At 46.2% G+C, this 23,669-nt stretch overlaps 1 protein-coding gene and 1 long non-coding RNA gene across 2 annotated transcripts in view; one reads left to right on the top strand and one right to left on the bottom strand.

The window, feature by feature from the left end:
* The window catches only part of PARD6G (par-6 family cell polarity regulator gamma), a 60,993-nt gene that overhangs the window by 32,793 nt on the left and 4,531 nt on the right, over nucleotides 1-23,669 (top strand). The gene's annotated exons all lie outside the window — the stretch shown is intronic.
* On the bottom strand, nucleotides 1,025-12,423 carry LOC136790149 (uncharacterized). Its single transcript, XR_010829573.1, has 3 exons — nucleotides 12,294-12,423; nucleotides 1,765-1,885; nucleotides 1,025-1,161 (listed from the first exon to the last, which is right to left on the bottom strand). It is a non-coding gene; the product is annotated as an uncharacterized lncRNA (long non-coding RNA).

The following is a 23,669-nucleotide window of genomic DNA, read 5'->3' as shown; positions in this document are numbered from 1 at the left end:
CCACCCGCTTTAGGAGCAAACCCTTTTCCTAGGGGTGAGCTGAACTTTGTTCGTTGTTGCCAGGAGCAATGAGATGGAGTCAGAATTGGGGAGGCGAGGGGAGCAGCCCATTAATCTCCTTCCTCCTCCTCCAGAACAAATAAGGGTTGGATTTTTATTAAAACCATGACTAAGTTTTGTTTCTTAAATGAAAACATACGCTTTATTGACTTTTTTTTTTTTCAAGTCCAGGAAAGCCCTTCCAGTCATGCTCTGTTATTAAGCGTACCCTTCTCCCAGTCTCCCTGAAATCGCTTGCAAGTGGAGTTTTGTAATAATGAGTTTTTGTAGTAAAGGGGGGGGAGGTCGGGCTCTAGTTGCTCTGCTGATGAGACTCCTCAAGGAAATCTATCCCTGGTGCTCATCTCTGGTTCAGTTAGTTGTACGATAGCTCGCCTTTCTCTGTGCTTGTGCCTTGGCACAAGGGGATGAGACAAGGCAGGAGATGAGGCCAGTTTGAGATGAGGCAGGAGATTGAGGCTGTGCTGATGTTTGCGTTGCTGATTTTGGCAATAATGCTCCTTTTGCCCCGGACAGCCCTCTGCTGAACGAGGAGAGCAACTTTCCCCTATCCTACCAAGTATGAAGAAGGGAGAATTCTTTATTAGCTTTTATCTTACTTCTGGCTTCACTGAAAATGCTTTTGCAACATGATGGTGGAGTAGGAATTGAACAGGTTTGGGTACTTGAGGCATCCCAAATGAACGGGCTCCTGTCCTTGCTGTAGGACTTGATTATATCCTGGCTGCGCCTTTGAAAAGCTGTTTGCTGGAACCTCGCTTGCTTGCGGGTCTGACCTTGAGCCGCGGGTGTTCCCACTGCTCTCCCTCTGACGTTAATGCCACTGGGTTTGCTGGCATTATGAAAGTCTCCTCAGCACATTCGGTCAAGCTGTGACTTCCACAGGTGTGTGTGGCCACACGGTGGGCTCCTCAAGCAGCTCTTAATTTCTTCACATCTGTGCTGGCACGATGCAAGCTGGCTGTGGCAGTGGTCTCATGGGAGCCTGCCTGTATGGGACAGCAGATTTCTTCCCCACGGACTAAGGGGCTTCCTGAGAGAGACTTCAGGGAAGCTTCTGGTGCAAGTGGCAGGTGTGGTGAAACGTCTTCTCCCCACTGCCTGCAGTAGAAGAAAGGTGGGAAGCTGTGACTCGCGTTCCTCCTGTGCCTGGAGTGGCAGCAGACCCTCCTTGCTGGGGGTCCACCGAGAAGTGAGTGGATGGAAGGCGTTACTACCTTCTGAAAATGTGACAGTTGCGTGAGCTCTGCTCCTTCCCCAGGTGTGGCCCGTACAAGGAATATTTCCACCTGGGGTGTGGGAGGGCAGACCGGGTGAGGGGTGGCAGCGCTCATTTGGCACGCTTGAAACTGCTCGAGCAGAGTCTTGGAGCCTTTCATGACCAGGTCTGGCGTGCCAAGAGATATCAGGAGGGCCAAGGGGGAGAAATGGATGCTAAGGCCTGGGGGCTTTTTTGGAGGTGTTTGTTTCTTTACTCCCCTTCTTCTCCTCATGCCCTACCTCCAGAAAAGGTCCTAAGAAACACAGTAAAGGACTTAATTATCTTCTGTTAGTTCCTGTGAAAGCGCAAGAGGAAGTTTTAAATCTAAATGAGACAACATTCGTATTTTCTGTACTTTACTGTTCTTTTTCTTCCTGCTTGCCATAGCCCTCCACTCATCTTTTCAAGCCCCAACTTGTCAGAGCACACATGCCCATTCTTACTCTTGCTGTAAACTCCTGACTCTGCCATAGGTGAAATAATGGGATGTCGGCGATCAAATGCAGCCTCTTGCAGGCAGATGCCTCGAGATGCCTTGTTCTTCAGGGTTTTCTCATCCAGAGACTGAAAAACAGAAAAAGGGAGCTCATTAGATGGCGGAGACCTGGCTGTACCAGTCCAAAGATACAGCTCCTGTTGAGAGAGCCGTGTAATGAGGAGTTGTACAGGTATCAATATGTGGAGCACTGATGGGTGAGGTGAGACTGTGGAAAGAGGCGAAGGAGCTGAAGGCTTGTTTTGGCATAAGAAAAACTGTCTGAGTGAGCCTCCGAGGATGTAAAGTAGATGAAAGGATCTCATGGGCTTTGGGGGACCGCTCCAGCGTTGTGGCAGTGGGGGACCGGACACATGCGCTCAGCGGATTTCCTTCCAAACCCGAAGGCTTGCAGATACCTTACTCTGTGCTTCCAGCGCTGCTGCTGCTGCTGAAGAGGAGCTGTGTGAGAGGGGCTTTTGCTGCTACTAGGTGTTCTGGGCTTGTCTGGAGAGTTGGCTGAGAATTACAGGTGCAAACAGGACTGAACTACAACAAGCACCACACCAGTTTAGCTGCTTGTATGCTTTTTTTAAGCTTCCTGCACCACTGAGCACTGACAAAGCTGCAGCTCCATCTTTACAGACGTTCTTCTGTGCAAGTGTTGGACTTGTAATGCGTGAGAAATCGTGCTGTGGTGAGGACAGAGCAGTCTGGGCCAGAAAAAAGAGCTGGAGTGTGTACTTGCGGAATAACGTGGCTGGGATTGCACAGGCACGCTGCTGGAGGTAGGTCAGCCTGGTGGTGCTGAGTTAGGAAAGGCCCGTTGGGAGTCCTAAGTCACGTCCATATTTATCATGGGACAAAGTTTTATAAAATTAGAGACTTTTAGAGTAAGTGCTTTCAGCCCCCGGCTACAAGGATGGTGGGAGAGGAGCAAAATGGCTGATTAATGCTAATCAGCCAGCTGTTAATGAAGTGCATGTTCAATTTTTCAAATTATACAGAAGAATTTTTAAGTGGGTTGAATCCCAGACTTGAACGGGCATGTTTTGAGGCTAAGTGTTGGGTACAGTTGTACTGGAATACCTTATAGCAAAGGTAGGGTGGAAGATCTTTTGTCTTAATTACCTAAACAAGCTTAGGCTGGAATATGTTTTCGCAAGGCGGTGTTGATTTTTCGCAGGATTAAGTCTGTAACTTAGCAGGCTTGCTTCCTTCCCTGGGAAGTAAGTTGACCACCTACTCTGGATTGTTACCCCCTGCGTGGATTGTTACCCACTCTGGGGAAAAAGCGGATCCGAAGGTGCACGGAAAACTAATGTGATAGTTCAGCGTGCCTGTATGCATCTAATTCTTCTTCTCCCCTTTCACAGAGAATGTGAATTCTTGTCTTTTGACTGAGTTGCATGATTTGTAAGTCAGCTGAAGGCTCGGTGCTGCCTTCCTCCAGCAGCTGCTTGTTTCGTATGCTGTAGCCTCGCAGTCACCACTGCTGAAGAAGAAAGGATGCTTTGGGAGAGTCTGATGTAAGTGGGAATAGAAAGGCACTGGTTATGCAAAGGGAGATAGGAATCGTTCCAGGCAGCAGCATGGCTTACGGGCATTTTGTATGCCTCGGCTTTTCCCAAACCTGGTGTTGGCACCTCTTCTGTGTTGTCCTTTCTGCGCGTATCAGCTTTCCTCTTCTGAGACTGGGAGCCTGTCTGAGTCATCCTTTGATTCTTGTCTTCTACATTTTTTTCTTCAGGGGTTCAGTAACATACACGAGCAATCGATAAGCCAAGTGCCTCCAGTTGCAGAACTGCTTTTAATTCCACTGCTCCCAGGAGGCTGCAGTGCGGTTTTGGGCCAGCCCTGTTCGTGTTCAGACACCTCTCGACATGTCTGTCAGGTGTGCTGTCTTTCCTCTCCCTCCCTCCTGTTTTTCTTGATAGCTGCATGAGATCATCCTTTACCAACACCACCCCCTTAGCCCTCCTCCCAACACCTAACATTGCTGTGCAGACTTTTGGAGATTTTTTTCTCCGTGGTCCCAGCTCTTGATCCCTGCACAGACCTCTGCTGGGTGCAGCACAGCTGCTGGCCCAGTCTCCTGTCCCTGCTGCCTTTAGTAGTGCTTCTGTGCTTTCCTGTAGAAGTGGAGCGGTACAAGTCAAGTGATTTAAGTGGCTGAGAGAAGCGTGGGGAACAGACGAGGAATGGCTGTAGGGTAGGATCAGAGATTATTTTGCATAGCGCCTTGCCGGGTTGGAGATGCCATGTCTTTTCCTGGTTTCAGGCTATTCCCCTGTGTTGCAGCAGTACCTAAGAGGGGTGATGTATTTCCTGCGCTTTTAAGCTATTCTTAGTCTTCGTACAGAAGCCGCCCAGATGCGATGTGATAGATTGGTACCTGTAGGCTAAAGAGCTTACAAAGTGCCATTCCTTGAGCGCATGCACAGACTTCGGGCCTTGTGATACCTACCTGTCTGCGTGTTGCCAGGAGTAAATCTTCATTATGGGCACTGCTGCTAGGCAGTGCTGGGGATCCTGGCACTTCTTCTGCAAAGAGTAAAACACTGTAAAGTTGCAAGGGGTGGCTAGCAGCAAATTCTGGACAGCTCAGCTGGGCTCTGCCTTTGCAAGCCTCCAGATCTGATTAAAACAACAGCACTGCAGAGCCCTGAGATACTTTCTCTGAAGGTAAAAAGGAAGGTGGCTTGCAGAGTTCTGGGCCGTCCTGGTTTCCTCAAGTAACCCGTTTTCATGGAGTGGGTGAGCTTGAAGTAAGTGTTTTTTGGAAGTGAATGTCCCTAATGTTTAAGAAGCTGATGGAGGGAGAAAGGAGAAAGAATTGTGAAATCCAGTGAGATTAATTACATTGTGAAATGCCATCGTCAAACTGCAGCCTAGTGGAATTCCACTGCGAATCCGAGTGCTGTAGGTCAGACCTGGCTTAATCAAAGTCCCACCACTCCCTTAACGCATGCTGAGGGACAAATTAGGAAGAAGATCGCAAGACTAGACCTTGACATTGAAGACTTGACCACAAACAAAAGCCAGGATCCACTGTCTCAATGGAAAACAGATAAATCTCTGAAAAATAGGTAATATTTTTTTTTTCTGCAGCTTGGCAGCACATCAGCTGATGCTTAAACTGTGAAGCTTATGAAGCAGATCAGGGTGCAGCCCCACTGGCTTCAGTGCACTGGCTGTGATACGTGACAGCTGACGATGTGGCCCTGCAGCTCAAGTCACAGCAGACAAATGCCTTGCAAACTAGCTGTTGATGTGTCATTTGAAGATGAAGACCAAGGTTTCCTTTTTCTAGGGGAGGAAAAGAGAAAAGGTTTTGTCATCAGATAGGTTGGGATGGGATTTTCTGCCTGAATCCTATCTTCGGCAGAAAAAGAGGAGGATAGGAATAAATTAGCAAGGTGTGTCCATGTGTTGTGAATTGTGAACTTCATCTGCTTCCTGCAGTCTGCATCAAGAAAAGCACATCTCAGACTGACACGGGATGATTGAGAAATCTTACTCAGGCCTATTTATAGAGGCTCTCAGGTTTTAGCTATGGTTTCCACTCCTTCCTCTCTCAAAGAATGAATTTCAGCTTCCTTCAGTGCAGGTAGGAGAGCACTTTTTCTACACCATGATCTGTCATTCTTGTTTTCTTACCCTCCTTCCCCTGTGGCCAACTTTTCTAGTACTCTACAGACTAGAACAAGCAGTTTCTTGCACCTGATTTTTCTGGAGAAGACTTGTTTTCTTTTACTTAAGTAGCTATAGTTTTAGTGGGATCAACAGATGTTTTCTGCTCCCTCCACCGGAGCACTTAGTGCTGCTCTCATCTTCTGGCACAACACCGTGGCTCTGCTGGCTTCCGTCAGTGATGCTGGCTGGGACATTGCTGTAAGCTCCTGTCAGATCCCCCTAGGACAAATAACCCTGTTGTTTTTTTTTTTTCCTTTTCTTACTCCAAATCTCACTTGATGTCAGATGTGAGCTTTTCCTTTCTTTAGAAGATGCCACTTCAAAATTTGACCAGATTGCCCAAGTGAGCTGTGGTACTGTCCCCTCTCCAGGTCCCTCTGCTCCTGTCTAAGTAACTGGCTTTCAGTTCTCTGCAGATGGGGCAAGGGGAAGGTCTCCCACACTTAGAGCACAATCTGTGCTATTGCCTGCGTGTGGATCCTTCAGGTTATATCTGCAAGGGCTAAATCCACAGGTTGCTTCCCTTTAGCCCGAGACTAGAAGGCTGTGAGCAGCCGTACAGACAGCAGCCAGCCTTTTGAAGCAAGTTGCCGTTCAGTAACATTAGAAGCTGTGCACGTCACGCAGTCAGCGGTTTTTACCTTTAAAGCTTTTTTTCTATGCAGATGCACTCACGTGGAGTTTACCGTCCCTCTGATGTTAGCCACATGGCCTGGCTTCAAGACTTACTCCGCAGAGCTTTTCATTATCTGTGCCCTGACGTGTGTGTGTACGTGTATGTTTCTTTTCCCAGGAGGAGCTTGCTGAGGGCAGAGCTTCTTCGCCGTCCTTTTGATCTTGGGCTCCTTTGGGATTGAAAGGGAGGCTTAAAAGGTTTATTCTGAAGCCAGGATAGATGGACAGCCACTTGCTAGCTCACTATCATTGGGATTTTTGTTAATGATCCTTCAAGTGTTTCTCCTTGAGTCCCTTATCTCCAAAGCAAAAATTGTGACTCGATTTCCTGCCTGCTTTAGTCAGTCGGTCCTTTAGATGTGGTGCCCATATTGTCAGGTGATAGCATCCGTGAGATGGGTGATTACTATAAAGCCATACCGAATATTAATGGTTGATATAGGGCGATCTCACGCATTTGTCCTTATTTAACAGAACCCTTTCCAAAGCAAAGTCTGCAGAATTGGGCTCTTGGAGCAGGCGAGGCCCAAGCTGTTGAGCTAAGACCACGTTTATCTCTGAGGACCAACATTTTCAGCCTGTGCTATAACTTGTTGGTCCTGAATTCGTAGCTTTCTGCTATAAACTTGACCCTCTGATTATCCAGGCACATAACCTGCATGAATAATCGTGTATTCCCAGGCTATTTCTGTGCTTTTATTTTTTTATTTTGTACTCCCAGAAACTTCTTAGGAAGGGAGCAGGAGGACAGTGAACTAGGGGCTTTATAATTTCATTAGTAATTTTGAGAGAGGTCTGGCTCAGTTGGCTTGGCCTGGAAACTTCTCCGTATTTAGCTTGGAGAACTGAAAAGTGCTTGTTAATGTGTTTGGCATCCTGTAGTTAAAGACAGGTTAGGATGAAAATAATGTTGTTAATATTGGTCTGTGGCACTGCTGGTAGCCTTACTGTTGTTTCATTAACCGGATGAATCCCAAACCTCTAAGCTACCACAGGGAGAGGCAAAAAGCCATAGTCAGTGACCTACAGGAACTAGCAGTGACTTCCAATTGCTCAGAGGCTCCCGAGGAGGATTTTACTTGGCCACAGAAACCACCAGCCTCACTGGAGAAAGATATAGCAGTGGGTTCGCATTGCTGCAGCAATGCTGAGATCAAGCTAGGGTCACGCAGTGGCATGGCTCACCGCAGCCCTGAGCACATAGTGTCAGGGACTGGCTGATTTGGACGCAAAGAATTGACCAGAAGTCTACCCAAATCCACGCTTAGGTAGAGCAGGTAACTGGACGTGTGAAGGTTTCAGTCTGGAAGCCCGACTTGAAGCACAGGGCATGGAGATGCTGGTGGATAGGATCTGCCCTCCAGCAAAACTGCCGGCAGGCTGGATGTGGTCCTTGTAATTCACACATCTGCTTTGTAGCTCTTCTTCAGAACTTAAGTGCATCGATAGTTCTTTCCTGCTGTGTCTCAGGAGTGTTTTCCATACTGCTTTTTCTATCCTTGGTGTTAGAAGCAGCAAAGATTTCATACCAAACGTTTCTTTGTGGTCAAAGTGAAACATAAAGCTGAGGTGGGCCTTCCTTCAGCTGCCTCTTCGCAAGCAAGACCAACAATAAAGTTCAGTCAAGGCAAAGTTGCTTTTTGAATTAAATCCAGATTAATTTTTTTTGTTGGTTTTTGTTTTTAATTCCCTAGGCCTTTTTTGCCTAGATTTGGAAAGTGTGAAATGTTTGATACTGTGTGGCTGTCTCCTAGACCACAACGGGCTGAAATAAATGAAAAGGCGTGATCCATTCCTCTCTTGGGGGTGTAACACAAATTATTTCAGTTTAGGCTAGAAAATCTTGTATATCAGAGACTGAAATTTAAGTACTTCAGTGTTGTTTTATTTTTTTTTTGGGAAAGGGAACCAGGGACTCTGTTCTGCCTGTTTTCTGTGGGGAGGAAGGCTTTTAAAAAGGTGTTTTATCCCGAATCTGATATGGATCCTAAACTTTGAAAGCTGTGAGCTCCACCTTTTTGTATACATATACATATGTATATACTAGTCCTTTGCAGGTATTCCCAAGCTTGAATCTCTGTATTTAGAATTTGAAGACCGAGTGGACCAAAAAACGTGGACGCAAGAGGATGTCTGTGGAAAGAGACTAGAACAGAAAGGGCAGCTGTATTAGCAGGGTGAATCAGGTCAGTAGCTGGCAAAATATTTGGTACCCCAGGTGGTTCACCGACCCACGGCCCTGCTTTTTATTGGTGTTTATTATTTTTTCCTTCAACTTTTCTGTGGTGTGTGGAGCCGGCCGCTGAAGGGCTGCTTGCATCAGTATGATCAGCAGCGCTGGGATGCTCCAGGCTGATAAGCAAGCTCCTTTTGGACAACGTAGTCGCTTGTCAGGATGAAAGAGCGGAGGGTGGAGTTTGGTTAGCAAAGATCAGGTATGTCCATGGGAAGCCGGCGGTGTCAGAAGGTGCAAACCCAGCCTGTTGGGTGGGTTTGGCACAGCTCTGTTATCTGCATGAAATGGCTGTCCGTGCACAACCAGGACTCAAACCTGGTCTGTGAGTGCAGTACAGCTCTTTAATGAGCCAATTACTGCTCTGAGGGCTGTACGGCCCTTGCCCATGAAAGGTGCCGTGGCAATCCGAGTGGGTGTGTTGATCTCTCCCAGCGCTGGGTGGGTGCCCGGCTTGTATTTGGGGGTGGGAGTGTGCCCACAGTGTGCCTAGCTCGTGCTTGCCCTCGCCTCGTTCTGCAGTGGTAGATCGGCTGGCAATAGGGCAGGGCTGTTAACAGCATCTGGAAGCCACGTGTGCATGCTGTAGGGTGTCAGGTATGGCCTCCTCGCAGCGGAGGCTTCAGCTTTGCCGGCAGTGTTTGACTCTAGCACTTGGAAATGGTAGGGACTCGTTACCTACGTTTGCATGCGGTCAGGTTTGAGTTGCACGCCCAAGGTACCTGTTGGTTAACAAACAGCTCAGTGACTTGGCTGGAAGGACAGGGGGCCCTTAGGAATAGTAAAGCCTGTCTAAGACATAGCACACAACAAATATCAAGACTGTCCTGAAAAAAAGAGCTTGTGGCTTTTGTAAGCTGCAGTCTCTGCATTCCTGGCAGCTCAGGATCAGGATCTGTACAGCAATCGGAGGCCTGACAGGACGTTTGGGAGTGCAGTAACAGCATACACCTTTCTGCAGGGGTGTCTTCTGAGAGGACAGGACCACATCTTTCCTCTGATATCACTTCCTACCCTAAGCAAACATTGAGCAACGCCTTCCTGCTCGTTCCATTCCTCTCACGTTAGTTGCTGCCCAGCTTCTGCAATGGTTCTTAATCAACAAACTTCAGGTTAGCCTTCTAGATAAACACGAGTTAATGACTCAAAAAGTGGTGGGGTATTTCAGGTGTTAGCTTTTAATTGGAAGTCCCCTCCCAAGTAAGTTTTCAAGTCTAAGAGTAAACAGGAATTCCTCCATTTTCTCCACCCTGCTGACAGCATGACTTCCTCTGATGGAAATTATCTAAGGAGTGCAATCCGGATTGTTTTTTTATACATCAGGGGTGTTGACAGGTTATAACATAGTCTGTAAATTTTAGAGCTGGAATCTGTTGACCGTGTTGCTGGTACAGAGCACGTGGGATAGAGAAACAGTTTTTATGGCCCATTAGAAATGCAAAGAGTGCAAATATTGATGGAGGAGGGAAGAAGCCCGAAACAGTCATTTTATTTTATTTTACGTCTATTGTAAATGTTTTTTTAGGGAGACGGTCCCTTAAATCCATTCGTTTCCATTGTAATAGGAATGATTTCTTCAAATGGGGATAGTGAGAGCGCTATTGTACAAGGGCAGGCTTTATTTGAAGAGTCTGCAAATAGTTGTGGTTGGTGATATGTGTGTGCTGACAGCTGTAATATCTGCACGAGCAATTAGCACAATCTGCAAAAACTGCAAATGCCAGCTCGGGACACTATCTAAGTGCTGCCCTGTGCACTGAAATGCTGGAAGTGGGAATTTTAAAGCTAATTTAAGAAAGCTGTTTCCTCGTGGGAAGAAAACAGGTTTCGTAATGATGACTTGTGTTTGCAAAGACACATTTTCTGTCTACTGAGAAAATAAGGTCATTTGTAAATGACCTATGATGTATGCAGCAGAGACCTAGTGTTTTATTAAAAGAAAGTGAGACTCTTGCAAGTCTTTTATTTTGTGTTTTTTGGGGCTGGGGTGTTAAAAACGTAAGCCACCTTTGTTTCTGCCTGTTAACCATTATCAGCAGATAAAGCACGGACTGTACACTGTGAAGGAGGAAACACAAGGATTGAAGTGTCTTAGTCAAGCTGTTCTACCTTATTTTAATGCCTTCTTAAGGCATCTATAAATTCCAGAAGAGAAAGGGAGGACTGTGGGCTGATGGTTATCTTCTTCTATTGAGGCCTCAAGGAAAACAACCTAGAGACTTGCAAGAATAGAATTAAAAAGTCTAGGAAGGATGCTTACAGAGTTTTAAAATGAACTGAGGACAGACAACTTAGGATGGGGCAAAAGAAAGTGACAGGATTATGTCTCCTGCTTTCTGAATCAATATAGTAGAAAGGGTTTGTGTCCTTGTTTTTTTTTTCTGCAAGTCGGTTGTTTAAAGACATGCAGTCGTTGCATGTGATCCTCATGCAAATGTCCAGCTTTTACCATTTATAAAGCATTTTTGGTAACGAAGGCAGTTTGCATACTCTGGAAAGAATAAATCCTCTGGGGATAATAGATCTGTTAGAAGTAGGCAGAGGAAAACCAGCTTAAGGACCCTGCTCCATTAATAAACTTTCTCTCAAGTGGCTGCTCGGTGGTATTCTCACAGCTTCGTAGCCAGCCTTCTGTCTGACACTTGTCCTAACTCCACTCTGCATGCCAAAAGTCTGGTTCTGGGCCGTCCCCTTCATGTCTGCTTCAAAGGTGAAGTTAATGCGTGTCCATTAGCCATTCTGGAAAGTAAACTTTGAGCTCAAAACGTAAGGCATATTAGAGTTTTTCTTTGAAGTGAAGTAAGGAAGACTTCCCTAAGCGCACCGTGCTCCTTTAGCACTTCTCACCAGACAGGCAGCAAGTAGACAAGTTGCTAGAGGTTATGCATTACACGGGTATGCTGAAAGCCCTTAATTCCTCAGTTTGTTCTTAGCTTTACCTGGTGAGTAGTTGTCATCTGGTACAGTGTCAAGCATCTTGCCTGACACATAAGCAGTCCTTTTAATTTTTCACTGCCTCATTTATTGATACCTCCTTCAAAACTTGGTTTGTGGTTTCACCAGTATAGAGAAGGGCTCTGGGTGGTTTTTTGTTTGTTTGTTTGTCTGTTTCTCCCCCCTTCTTTCCAGCTAGCTCGCTCGCACCTTGGAAATTCTTGCCAACAGCCAGCTTTAGCTCCAGAAAGCAAAGTCCTCCCGAGGCTGTCGAAGCTGCTCAGGCTGGCAGCTCCCCACCCTGCTCCTGCCTGCTCAGCTGCTCTGCTTCTGGTCCCTGTGGGTGCCCAGTGCCACCCTCCGGCTCCTGTTTGTGAAGGCTTCCTTCGGCCAGCTCTTCCCCGTGCGCAGAGAGGATCCGAGGAGGCAGCAGGCCTGGCCTCGCTCCCAACACGTCCCCGGAGTCTGAGCCTCCCTCTCTGCCAGGGACCTTGCAGAGATGAGTAAAGGGCAGTAAGAGAGTTCGAAAGAAGCTCAGTGCTGATCCTGAGGTAGTGTTTTTCTCCAGCAGTTGGGACAGCTTTTGAAAATGCCTAGTTTTCAGGCATATTTACTTGTAAATGACTTCTGAATTGAAGGTTTTACGGCCTCTGAACCGGAGATTTGCTGTTGGCCATGCGTAACTATAAGTACTGAGACACAAACTTGTTTGAGCTGGTAAACATAGCTGCTGCCTCACCAGTTGGTGACATTATTTCCTTCTGGATATTCCCTGTTGCCTGGCGAGCCACTGCCAAGGTATATAGAGTGACTCACTTCTTGTAGTGCTTCCAAGGTGGAATTTCTTAAATCTGAGCTCGGGGATGACAATAGGGATGTTTTTGCCTACTTGCTAGGTCAGGCGTTTGTCTTTGTTGGGGCGAGCCCAAAGGTGACACATCCCCTACCCAGTAACTCACCAGCCAGCAGCTGCCTCTTGTTGATGGAGCGGATCTCGTTTGGGAAACTCGCTCAGAGGGCTCTAGTTCTGGGGAGGTTTTTACGTTGCTGTCCTGCAGAAAGCTCCCATTGTGCAGGAGCTCGGGCTGACTCTGCACAACGTGACGAGTCTCCTACGCAGGCAGCATCCTCCCACAGCCTGCCAAGCCGAGAGAGCCGCGCTCGCTCCGTACGTCGCTGCGGTGAGAGCGCTGGGAGCTATTGCCTGCCATTATTACAGAGCTAGGAATCTCCTCCTTGCTTCCTGTGGGCTGCGTAACACCAGAGCAAGGCTTTTTAATTAACGCAACCGTCTGAAGCTAGCTAAAGAGCAGAGCTCAGCTAAAACGGCTTCCCCGGTTGTTTGGGCAAGCAGCTGATGTGAAATCTGGCACGGGAACTTTACGTTGGCCTTTGACTGATCTGACATGAGAGGCATAAAAGCAAACAGGACGGTGGTGCTTTTCCAGGAGAGACACGTTACAAGCAAAACTCTCACTTCTATGGACTGGCTTTTTGATATCCACAATGCCCAGCTGCTCCTGAGTGCCTTGCCACCCCTTCAGTATATTTCAGTTACTGTTAGGATCAGGATTTTCCAGATTTCTTCCTTGCCCAGACAAGCAGGTGATTCATAGCTACTGCCTTTTTTTCTTTTTCCCCATTTCCTTTCTTAAACTTTCAGCAATGTGCATTAAAAGGTGGAGGCTAAAGCATTGACATTATTCCTTTCAACTAACCTGTCATTTGACTTGCTGTGGCCAAGGGCTTGACTCGTGTAAAATGAGCTGATACAGACAAAACCGAGGTGAGTTGTCTTGTTTAGTTCCAGCCTAGGGGTCTGGATGTTACACTGCATCCACCCAGAAGGAAAAACTGGAGCTGAGCAGCTGATAAATACGATCAGGAAGGGTGAAGGGAAAAGAAGCCCAGGTATCTTTTTTTTTTCATACCTCTGTGTCATATAAATTTTTTCCCCTACTGTAGCTCCCTGGATTAATGTGGTGTTAGCTGCTAAGCCAAGGGCAGGTGCCATTAGCTCCGAAACCTGTTCAGCCTGTCTCCTGGGTGCTCCATCCGCTCCTCGGAATGGGAGAAGTGCTCTGATTTTTGTGCAGGAGGTGTGCTGCATTGCTGCTGCGTCCGTGAGTACTGTACAAAACACAAAGGTTCTGCATTGCACGTTTTTGGCTGTCTTTTTAAGCGTGTTCAGTGGGCTGAACACGAGCCCAAAGCAAACGTTCGTTCTTAATGTCAGCCTCTACAGTGCAGCCACAAAACTTTGTAGAGTTGATGGACTTCGAATAAGGTGTTTCATTAGCCGATGTGTTAATGAATGCATACTGAAATACAGCACAACTTAGTGCTGAGCATTTGTGTGCCTCCCTCTACCCTCCCCGCCATCTGCCCAGGAGCACCTTAGCAAAAACGTGCGTTGATCAACCTGCGAGGCAGTGTTTTTCTTTTATGTAACTATTTGTCTTCACTCTCCGTGTCCCTGGAACTGTTTTTTTTCCTGAAGATGAGATGCATCATCAAATAAAAATGGTCTTGGTCACCACTTGGCTCGTGCTGTGGGAATTTAGTATGGATTTAGTAATGCTGCCTGATCTTATTATTAAAGGGCTTGCCAATTCCTGATGCTGTCTAGCAATTTAAGAGAGTGAGGTGAGGAAAGACTTGAAAAGGAACACTGGGCTCTTGTCAGGAGAAAACAGAGGGGTTTTATTCATTCTTCTTTTATATGGAGGGTGAAGATGAGATCTGTCTGCTCGCAGTTAGTAACCCAGAGGAGGCTGAAGGCAGAGGAAGGTGTGATGATTAGAGGTGAGAAGTAAGTGGTGAGCTGAAGTTACTGGTAGCAGCTCAGTGTCTCTGGGCAAGGACACAGCTTGTACTGAAGCTTGCCCGAGTCGGCTTATTGTACTGGGGGATACTTCTGCTGAAAGCATTCTTGGAAACGAGTTATGTAGTGTAATGAAAATAAGCCCTAACGTACTGCATCTGTTCTTTCCTGCCTTTGAACAGTACAAATCCCTCCTCCTTCCTTTAAAGCCGCTGGGCTTTGCGTAACCTCTGATGTATTCTCCAGGTTTTTAGCTTAACCAGCGCAATGGGAGCGAGGTCTCTCGTGAACAGTGCGTTTTTATTTTTAGTTCTTCGGGATCCACCGATTAGAAGTGCTTCTTGTAATTAGGCTTCTTGTGTGGGATGCCTTTCCTTGAGGTGACTTTTCTGGAATTTACAGTGGTGGTAAATCATTCGGTGCACACTAACGAAAGAGCTGCACGTCTGGTCTGGCCACAGCTTCATTTTTTTTCAGGCACGGGAAAAAAGCCCAGCACTGCCCGTGCACTTCACCCAGAGGGATCAGGCTGGGAATAGTGTATCTTCTTTTAGATATATGCCTGCTCCCCCACCCCAGCGATATTTAGCCAGCAAACGCGGCAGTGACTCAGTGTTATCTCCTGTGTAACAGGAAAACTGAGCTGGTGAAGGGAATTCCCAGTGGCAGGAATACCGGGCGGCGTACCCGAGCGTGGCGCTGGCAACCTGCTCCCTGTTTGTAGCAACAGGAGATGGCATTTCGAGCGGAGAGCGGCTCACTGCCTGCGCTTGCTCGGCGCTTCTGGAGCATCCGTGCCAGCCAGACCCGGAGCAGCTTGCTGCTGCTGCTGCTGCTGCTGGCAGAGCTGCGCTTCTCTTTGACAAACGTGCCTGGCTAGAAGCAGGAGGTCTGTACTGCAGCGGGTGGTATGGCTCCGCTGATGAAATGCAAGGAGTAACCTGCGCTCCTCTGCAGGCGTGTCGCAGCTGCCAACACCGATCTTCATTAAGGGGGCAAAACGTGAGCCCCGAGTTGGGTTTGGTAACTACAGAAAACGTTTCCGTGCCTTTGAACCAGTAAATGTCAGCTTCACTTGCTGTGCTTCGTGTTGTGTTCTGATGCCGTGGAAGCTGATCTAATTCTTTAATTTTTGAACAATCGCTTCCTGCCTGCCACTCCCTTGTTTGTGTCATGTGCTCGTAGGAAGAAACTCCTTTTTAAAGGAAAAAGTACCGCATCCACTAGTTCACTATGCTTAAATAACGAGGCGGCATCTCAAAAATTGTTTGGACAAAGGAGCAAAGTTTTAAAGTGGTATAAACGTCTCTGTATTTATTTTATTTTATTGCTTGCTGTCCAGTTTTACAGACCAGTGCTTGATATTCTGGAAAAAGAGAAGCTTCACAGTCAGGTTAGTGGTGGCCTGAGGGCTGGACCCCTCAAGCAGGCAGGTTCTGCTGATGCCCGCTGGCATTGGGATGATTCAACAGCTCCCTGTTCTGCTTTGCTTTCAAGAGTCCCCTCAGCTGTAAAGTTTGCCCAAGCTGCAGCCTTTAATTGGTGTGTGTACACGGTTGGGCTTGGAGCCCTGGCCTGTCATGGAGAAAGGGATACAGCATTATAAAAATAAAGTTGGAGCAGTCATTTAGCCAATAGCTCCACACAGCTGATCCTCCTGCTGGAATCACAGTGATTCTTTAAGCTGCTTTTAAATAAAATGGTCATTTTTTACTGACACCAAAGGATGAAAGTTCAGTGCTGCTTGCGTTCTGGTGACGGTCAGGGTGGGACATGGCTAATCTAACGTTAAAAGTGACAAATTCATTTTGGAGAGGACATGCAAGTTGAATATGAGGAAGGCTTCATTTCTATTTTGAGGAAGAAGGGTGAGGAAACTGCCTTGACCCTGTCGCCCCGGGGTCCTAAGGCCTCTAAGGAAACAAGGCAGTAGCCTGCCGCCCTCGCCCAGGTAAGTGCCGCTGGTCAGGAGGCTGCAGGTGGAGGCCAGAGCAGGGCAGGCGAGGCTGGGCTCCCAGAGGTCACGACTTGATGGGCAAGTGTTGTAATAAATCTCGTGTGCCACGCGTGTTTTGAAACCTTCTCAATTCCGCGATAAGCGGCGGAATCTGGACTTTGTTGACAGCCTGCTGACTCGGAGGCAGGAACCATAAAAGCGCTTTGTAAAGCACTGTGTGTGTTTTTCTCTGCCTCCCCTCCAGTGCAGGATGTATGTGGTATTATCACACCACCGCAGTTAAGCTATAAAAACATGATGTGTCCATTTTGTTTTTTTTTTAAAAAAGAGAAACGCATCCTAGAAGAATTTGAGCTGTGTAAAAACGTGCTCTTCTCCATCAAGGTGTGCTGACAACTTCTGAAAACCATCAGGATAATGACTGCAGAGGACTGCCATTTATTCCTCCGAGTCTTAAATCTTCATTGCATATGAACTTCTCCACAGTTTGGGGATTTTTTTTTTCCATTTATTTTTGATGGGAACTCAGAAGTGTAACCGAAAAGGTTAGGCAGGCTTCCTAGCTTGCCTGTCTGAACTAGCTTGGGATGAATAAGGTGTTACTCAGCAAAAGAATGCATGAGAAAGAGGCTGTTTTCTGTGCTGCAGTCATTCTTTTCGGTAGTACCCTTGGATCTCACAGACCTAATGCTTGCGACAGTTGAATGACCCCATTGCCATGGCTGTGAGATACCTCGTTTTTTTTAAGGGGCTCGTCCTGGCAACGCTGCATTTTTGATTGAAAGTAGCAAGAGTCATAGGTAGGAAAGAATCACGGGGGGGCAGGGAAGGAGGTAAAGCCCGGTGAATGTAGTAGCTGAGCCACGGTCACCAGGGAGGTCTGCAGGTATAGTGCCTCTAAAGATAATGGATGATTTTTCCTTCTGAACAGAAAAAGCACTCGCATGCTGCAGAAACGTGATCAGCAGCTACCTGCATGCAGGACAGCAGACAACCTTGCTTGCTGTCAGTTTTGCTTTTAGCCATGGAGGGAGGGTCACTCTGGACTGAAGAGGAGGAGAGCACTAGGGTATGTGGCAGAAAGCGGCAGGAGGGAGAGCCAAATGCGATGCTAAATTCGGTTTCCCTTGGGCAAGCTGCAGGCTGTATCAGCCGGGTGCCACAGGTCCTGCCTTCCCTGTGCGACACAGCCCTGAAGTGGCCTTCACTGCCAGCCAGGGTACTCCCAAAGGAGGAACAGGCTCCGTTTTAGGGTCTGTGTCGACAGGGTGGTGGTTCTCAGCAGGTTCAGTACTGCAGCTCCCCCAAAGCTTTCCCTTGGACCCATGGCTGTGTAAATAGTACAAATATACTAGCTTTATTTTGTGCCCCTTAGCGTGGTGCCTTTCCAAGCTCCGTCTGCAGCTTCTTCTGAGACTACTGTGAAACAGCATGTTTTTTTTCTTGTCAGAGGTATAAAGTTCATATTCTGAATGAATATGATCCTTAGGTGAATTTTTTTTTCATTACTTGCAGTGCTTTTACAAATATCACCCTGTGAAAAACAGAATGGTATTCACCCAGATTTGCTCTTTGGTTTGATCTGTTTACCTTTCTTATCTTCCAAACTTTAGACTTGTACAAAAAGTAACTTTTTTCTCATACCAAAACAGTACTCACAGCAAAAAATATCCACTGCGTTTTGTTTGTCATTAATAGGATTTTTACTGTATCTGCTGAGCTTGGTAAGAGTTGTTGTAGTTTGGTCTGTCATTTTCCTTCATTGCATTTCACTTTGTATGACATGTTGACATTTTCTTTTGGAAAGAACAGATTCCCTTTGTTGCCTGTGTAGGGAGCAAGTGGTAGAGCTGTGAGTTGCTCGATCTTCTGAGTGAATAGAGGAGAAATTGTGTGTTTGTTACAGGTCAGAAATTGAGTGAAATAAAATAATTAAAGGGTGGCATTTTAATAACTTCAAATGGTACGGTTCTTAATGCTGAGTAGCCAAAGATACGGTATGTAATTACAGGCTGGAGAGTGGTGGTGGTTGTTTTTTTGGGGTGATATTTTTCCCTAAGCATCTTAGAAAAGGATCAATGGCTCTCTCACTCTGATAGCACCAGCTGAGCGAAAACAGTTTTTTTTTGTGGCCGCTGGGTGTTACTGGGTGCACAGGGATACAAGGCTAAATCTGTCAGGCTCTGCGAGTAGGAAAAGTGCTTACAGGTGCCCAGTGAGGGAAGCCCCACGGATAACACCTCCACAGCAGCACCGTGTGTCCTCCCTGCTGCCTTGGGATGAACGTGATGGTGGCTGAGATGCACAAGGGAAACGCCATTTCCCACCCAGCCCCCCTGCAGGGAAAGGGAAATGTTAACTAATACTTGAAAAAATAAAAGGACGACAAGGCCGCAGCTCAAAACCTGCAAATTTCTATTGCTGCGATAATGTATCCCTGGCATAATGGGGTTTGTGGAAGGAAACAAGGAGAGAGGGGCCCTTTCTGTCGCATTTTAGAGTGGAAGTTGCACGTGAAGCTTAAGTAGAAAGAAGACCCTGACGCTTTTTTCCCTTTAAATGAAGATTTGTACCGGGGACATTGCCCCAAGAAGGAAAAGGCAACCCAGATAAGTCACTCTGGTAAAGATAAATGTCTTACCTGAGGAGAATGCATCTCGGACATGAAGACAGCAGACTTGATGAAACAACTTAAAATCCTCACAACCAAGTGGCTGACCAGTAGTGATACACTTCACAACTAACTACACACGTAAAATTCGGAGCCTGAGAGCTGGTTTTTGGCTGCCTAAGGGAGCTGTCTGCTGGGTTTGAATGTTGTGAGGGTGAGGATCGCTCTGGGAGGTACAGGCCTGGACACTTGCTTACATTTGGCAGCATCCTCATCCTCCTGAGGTCTCTCTTGTGTCATGGGGCAAGCTCGTAGGTCAAGGAACAGCTCCTGCTCCTTTGGAGCTGTGCAGCTAGTCAAAAATAGGGAGCCTCCTCCTGAGGAGGAAGGAGGTTCAGCAAGGGAACAGTGGCCTCTGATGACAAGCAGAGGGAAGTGCAGGAGGCCACGCCAGCAGTGCAGATCAAATTCCCAAGGGGCTGTCCTCATCCTTCAGGCAAGTGGCCTAAAAATGTTTCTCACACGTGTCTGACACTGTAAAGAGAGCCTGAATCTAACGCAATGGTTTTTTTGCTTGCTATAACACGTAAGATCCAGGAACAAACAACGTTCACCTTCTTGAAAGAGAGCAGAATATTCTGAGCTTATAAACAAATTGGGAAGAGAGACACATTTGTGTTCCTCAGATTTTAATCCTGATCAGATAACAAATGCTTCCTCCATAGGAAAGCAAATTTATCTTTTTAGTACTGAATCACAGTAGAAGATTGCCTTTTGAAAAACTGCACCTCACTTTATTTAGTAGGACCTATACTAGGGTAGGATGTTCTCAAGTTTTCTTTCTAGCAAAGTTATTTGGTGAAATTTGTTTTGAGAAGTGTCATTGAGTTTACAGTCTGCGAAGTCCTTGGAAGGCTTTGTTTTAGAAACTCATGCATTAAGATAACATGCTCTCATGTTAATGTGAACTCGTCCCTTTTGATCTTGTTTGTGCTTCCGAAGCACTGCTGATTGTCATAGATTACCTAAATGTTACGGTTTATAGTTTGTCTTCTGAAGGGTGATGAGATTATGTCCGGCTCCTTGTGATACAGTGGTAGAGAGAGGAATGAGTGGGGGGTGTGTGTGTGTGTGTGTGCATACACGGCGTGCTTCTGTTCCTTGACTTCTAAGGGCATGCCAGCTACAACTGTTTTACCTGCAGCGTGTGTTTTGGATTGGCTCACCACCCAGAGGTTGCTGGCAGCAGCTAGATTTTTTTCAATGCTCCCGTAACACACAAAACGCAACGTTAGCATTCAGACACCCTTATTTCCCCCCCCCCCCCCCCCATTAAACGCTCCTCGCTGAGTGATGTTGGCAGGAGGACCCCCTCCGCCCCCCCGCCCCAAGCCATAGTTCACTTCGTGTCTGTTTCCTCCTGACTCCCTCTGCATGCGGTCAGCCTTGCAGGTCGCGAACGCGAGACTGCCAGCTGATGTGTTGTCCGATGGCTTTCGCAAGCGCTTCTGGTTTTGATCTTTCTGAGGAAGGAGACACCGAAAGCAACTCGTGTAAAGTACGGAGGGTGTTTGTAGCAGAGACATGGAAAGGTAGAAGGGTTAAATGTGACACGTTCCCTCGAAACGGTTTTGTGCTGCTAATTTGAATGCTCAGTAATAGAGATCTGCTGGATTGAGGGGTTACCCTTCACTAATAATGACTCATTGGCCTCCTTCCCAAGCTGCCTGAAGTGCTGCTCTCCCTAGTGGAAGTAATTTTGTCTTTGAAGTACTTTCCAGAGCTGTCAACTAATGTTCCACAGTTCCCAGAGGAAATAATAAGCCATGAGTGCATGTACACTGAAAAAGTAGAGGCTGAAATGAACTGTTCCTATAGGAGCCTGGCAGTCTGCTTCTCTGTGGAATTTAGCTTGTTTATACAATCTTATCTGGCTAAGCTTTGGTATTTCATCTGGCAGGCAATTCCTATGAAAAGCAGCTGTCCAAGCAATGGGAGTGGTGCTCCTGGTGGCTTTTTCAGAAGGTCTATAATTTCTTGTTTCATGTAAATTAAAGAAACACAATACTCTTTTGGCTGCAACCAGATGCTCTGAGCAGTTTGCTTTCCCTTATGAATAGTCCTTTAGGTATGCTGTGCTGTGGTGTGCTCTGTGACTTAACGACAGGATTCACGATGCCCACCAGGAAGGTATCATGTATTTTGGAAAGTCACAGGCTGACTACTGAATTGTCGAAGGGTATTTTCCTCAAAGATGTTAGCATCTATAACTCTGTAGATATGTTTTTAAAAGAAATTCTGATAGTAAAACATCCGTGCCTGGAAGTGAAAACCTCCTTCAATGAGTTTTACTGCTTCTGGACAAGTGGAGGTAGTTCCACCAATTAAAACAAAACAAAAAAAACCCCAGTGGTATCAAGAAATGAAGACAGCTGTAGCATGAATCTTCTCTAACAGAAAGGTTCTGATGGGTAAGTAGGTAGTGACAACTATTTATAAGAAAAGGGGGGAAATAAAAAAGCACAAATATTAAACAGGAAGGATGCAGCCGGAATACTTAAGGTTTTATATAACTTACTGTCAGAAAATAAAATGTACTGAAAAATGAAGCTTCTAGGGAGAAGAGGTGGAATCATCCTCCAGAAGAAGTGGAGGTGTTTTTTTGTGCAGCCTTGGGTTGTGGTTTCATGTATGACAGAACCGGAGGGCTGAGGATTCCTCCAGTTGTGGTAAATGTTCTTGTTTGCTTCTTCCTACAGGAACAGTATTTTCAGCAGGAAGCAAATTACGGACATAAGTAAAATTCAGGTCCAAGTCTTCCAGAGTTCGGTAGTTATCCATGATTATCCATCCAGTTCATAGCACATCTTGGTGTGAAAGCACTGCATTTTCTGTGAGGAAGTGCTCCATGCAGTCTGCCCCGTTCTAAGAAACGAAGACCATATTCAGCAACTAAAAGGCTAACTCTTCTGGTTGTTTTTTTTTTCTGTTTTTACTCTGACCTCATTCAAGACACAGGAATACATGACACCCTGTAAAATGGAAGGCTTTAAGTTCTTTCTGTTCAGATGCGCCATTTGATGGCACATCTCCTGCCAGTATGCGTACAGATTTATGTGGGCTTTTTGCTCTGCAGCAGCAGGAGAATTTGATACTGCAACAAGTGAAACATGAAAAACGAGCTCTGTCTGGTTCATATAGTTTATACTTGTCTTCGCTGAGATCAAACGGACCATTTTATTAGGGAAAAATGGCACTCCTGCCTGGAATCCTACGTGGCGAGGAAACTCAAAACCTAGTAACTGACCTTCATTAGAAGTGTGTCACTGTAAATTATGCTATGATACGGTTCCGTTTCGGTCTTACACATACCACCTGAATGGTTCATAACTAGAAAAAGGTGATAGACCACTGTGTGACCACCCTGTAGCTGTTAGAAGGCAGTGATGCTGGCTGACTTCTCCCAGTTCCCTGGGGAGCAAGGACATTTTTCTTTCGTTGTGCTTGGCATTGACGACGACTTTCTGCTGCCACAGCAACAGCTGATGTTAAACTTCGGTAGAGATGCTTGGCTTTACAGCATGGCAGCATGGAGAGGGGCAGTTTTGTTCCAGCAGGTCATCTTGAATGCAAGTAATGCAACAATACCTGTACTGTCAGGGAGCATGCATTCCGTACTTAAACTTCTAGAAAACAATTGGTATGTTTTCTTAAAAGCTCTCCACGTTAAGTACCATTTCTCCAATTGATAGTAGGTTTTAACAGTTCTACCTGTTAAAACTGGGCCTTCATCTTTTTATATGTAATCCTGTTTAGGATCAGAGCTGGAAACTAATGACTGACGATGTTCTAAAAACAAAAAAAAAAACGATCATCAACCGGACATAAACATAACTTTTTAACCTGCTCCAGACCTGAAAAACTGAATCCAAAAAATGGTCAGTGGTCCAACGCTGAAATTAGCCCATATGACTTGCAGTCTCTGCTTCTGCCTGGTTCGTGTTTGGAGGAAAAAGATAACATTTTTGTGGTAAGCTGGGCTCTTTCTTATTAAAGGAGGTGGCTGTTTTGAAGCTGCTCAGAGGTTAGGAATGCTGGCAGTCATCTGGGGAGACAGATTAGTGGGCTGAGCGCAGGTGAGGAGGTCACAGAAGCAAAACAAGGACCTCTTTTGTGCCATTGCCCTCGTGATTGTTCAGCCAAAGGAAGCTGCTTCAGAGATGAGCCACCTGTGTGTGTCAGGAGGACCATCGTGCCTCTCTGGCTTACCTGTGACATCCATTCTTTGTCACGACAAACCTGCATGCTGTGAGAATCAACACGCTGGGTAGTTCTTGTTAGTTTAAGGGGAACAAACCTGACAACAAGACCTTCCCAGGTGAACTATTTGATAAAACGTTTGCAAGTCAGTCTTAAGAGTCATCCAGTATTAATAGTCTAACATAAACAGAGTGGGAGAGAAGAGCAACCTAGGTACTTTCAGGGGAGAGACGGATCACTAGGGCTTTTTACTTGCAGTGCAATGAACTGCACTCGCTGATCTAATTTGCTGAGCCTTAAACACTTGCAGCTTTTGTTTTGAGTTTAGTTTTCTGTTACTGCAAGAGACAGTGTGAAACGCAAATTCACATGTAATTTTAATTCTACCATCTTAAGCTAAAAGTCTTAGGGCAAAGGCTGCCTCTGTTTTCAAGGTACAGAGCTACTGTTCAACAGTGCAATATGTATTTCAGGTGAAGAAGAATTTCAGTTCTAAATGTGAGCCCTTAAGTTGTTTTCATAGCCTTGTCACAGAAACCTGTCAGTGAGCTGTGAGAACACAGGGTGCAGTGTTGGAGGCAACGGTGATGAAAGACATCTCAGGCGGACCCATACTTTGTAAGAAAAAATGTTTGTTGCCAGCCTTCAAAATCGTCCGTCAAAACTTAATTGAAGTTTCACCT

Source organism: Anser cygnoides, chromosome 2 (genome assembly GCF_040182565.1).
Source record: "Anser cygnoides isolate HZ-2024a breed goose chromosome 2, Taihu_goose_T2T_genome, whole genome shotgun sequence".
NCBI classification, from domain to species: Eukaryota; Metazoa; Chordata; class Aves; order Anseriformes; family Anatidae; genus Anser; species Anser cygnoides.
Note: the sequence above shows the minus strand (reverse complement) of the source record. Positions and strands in the feature narration are given on the sequence as shown.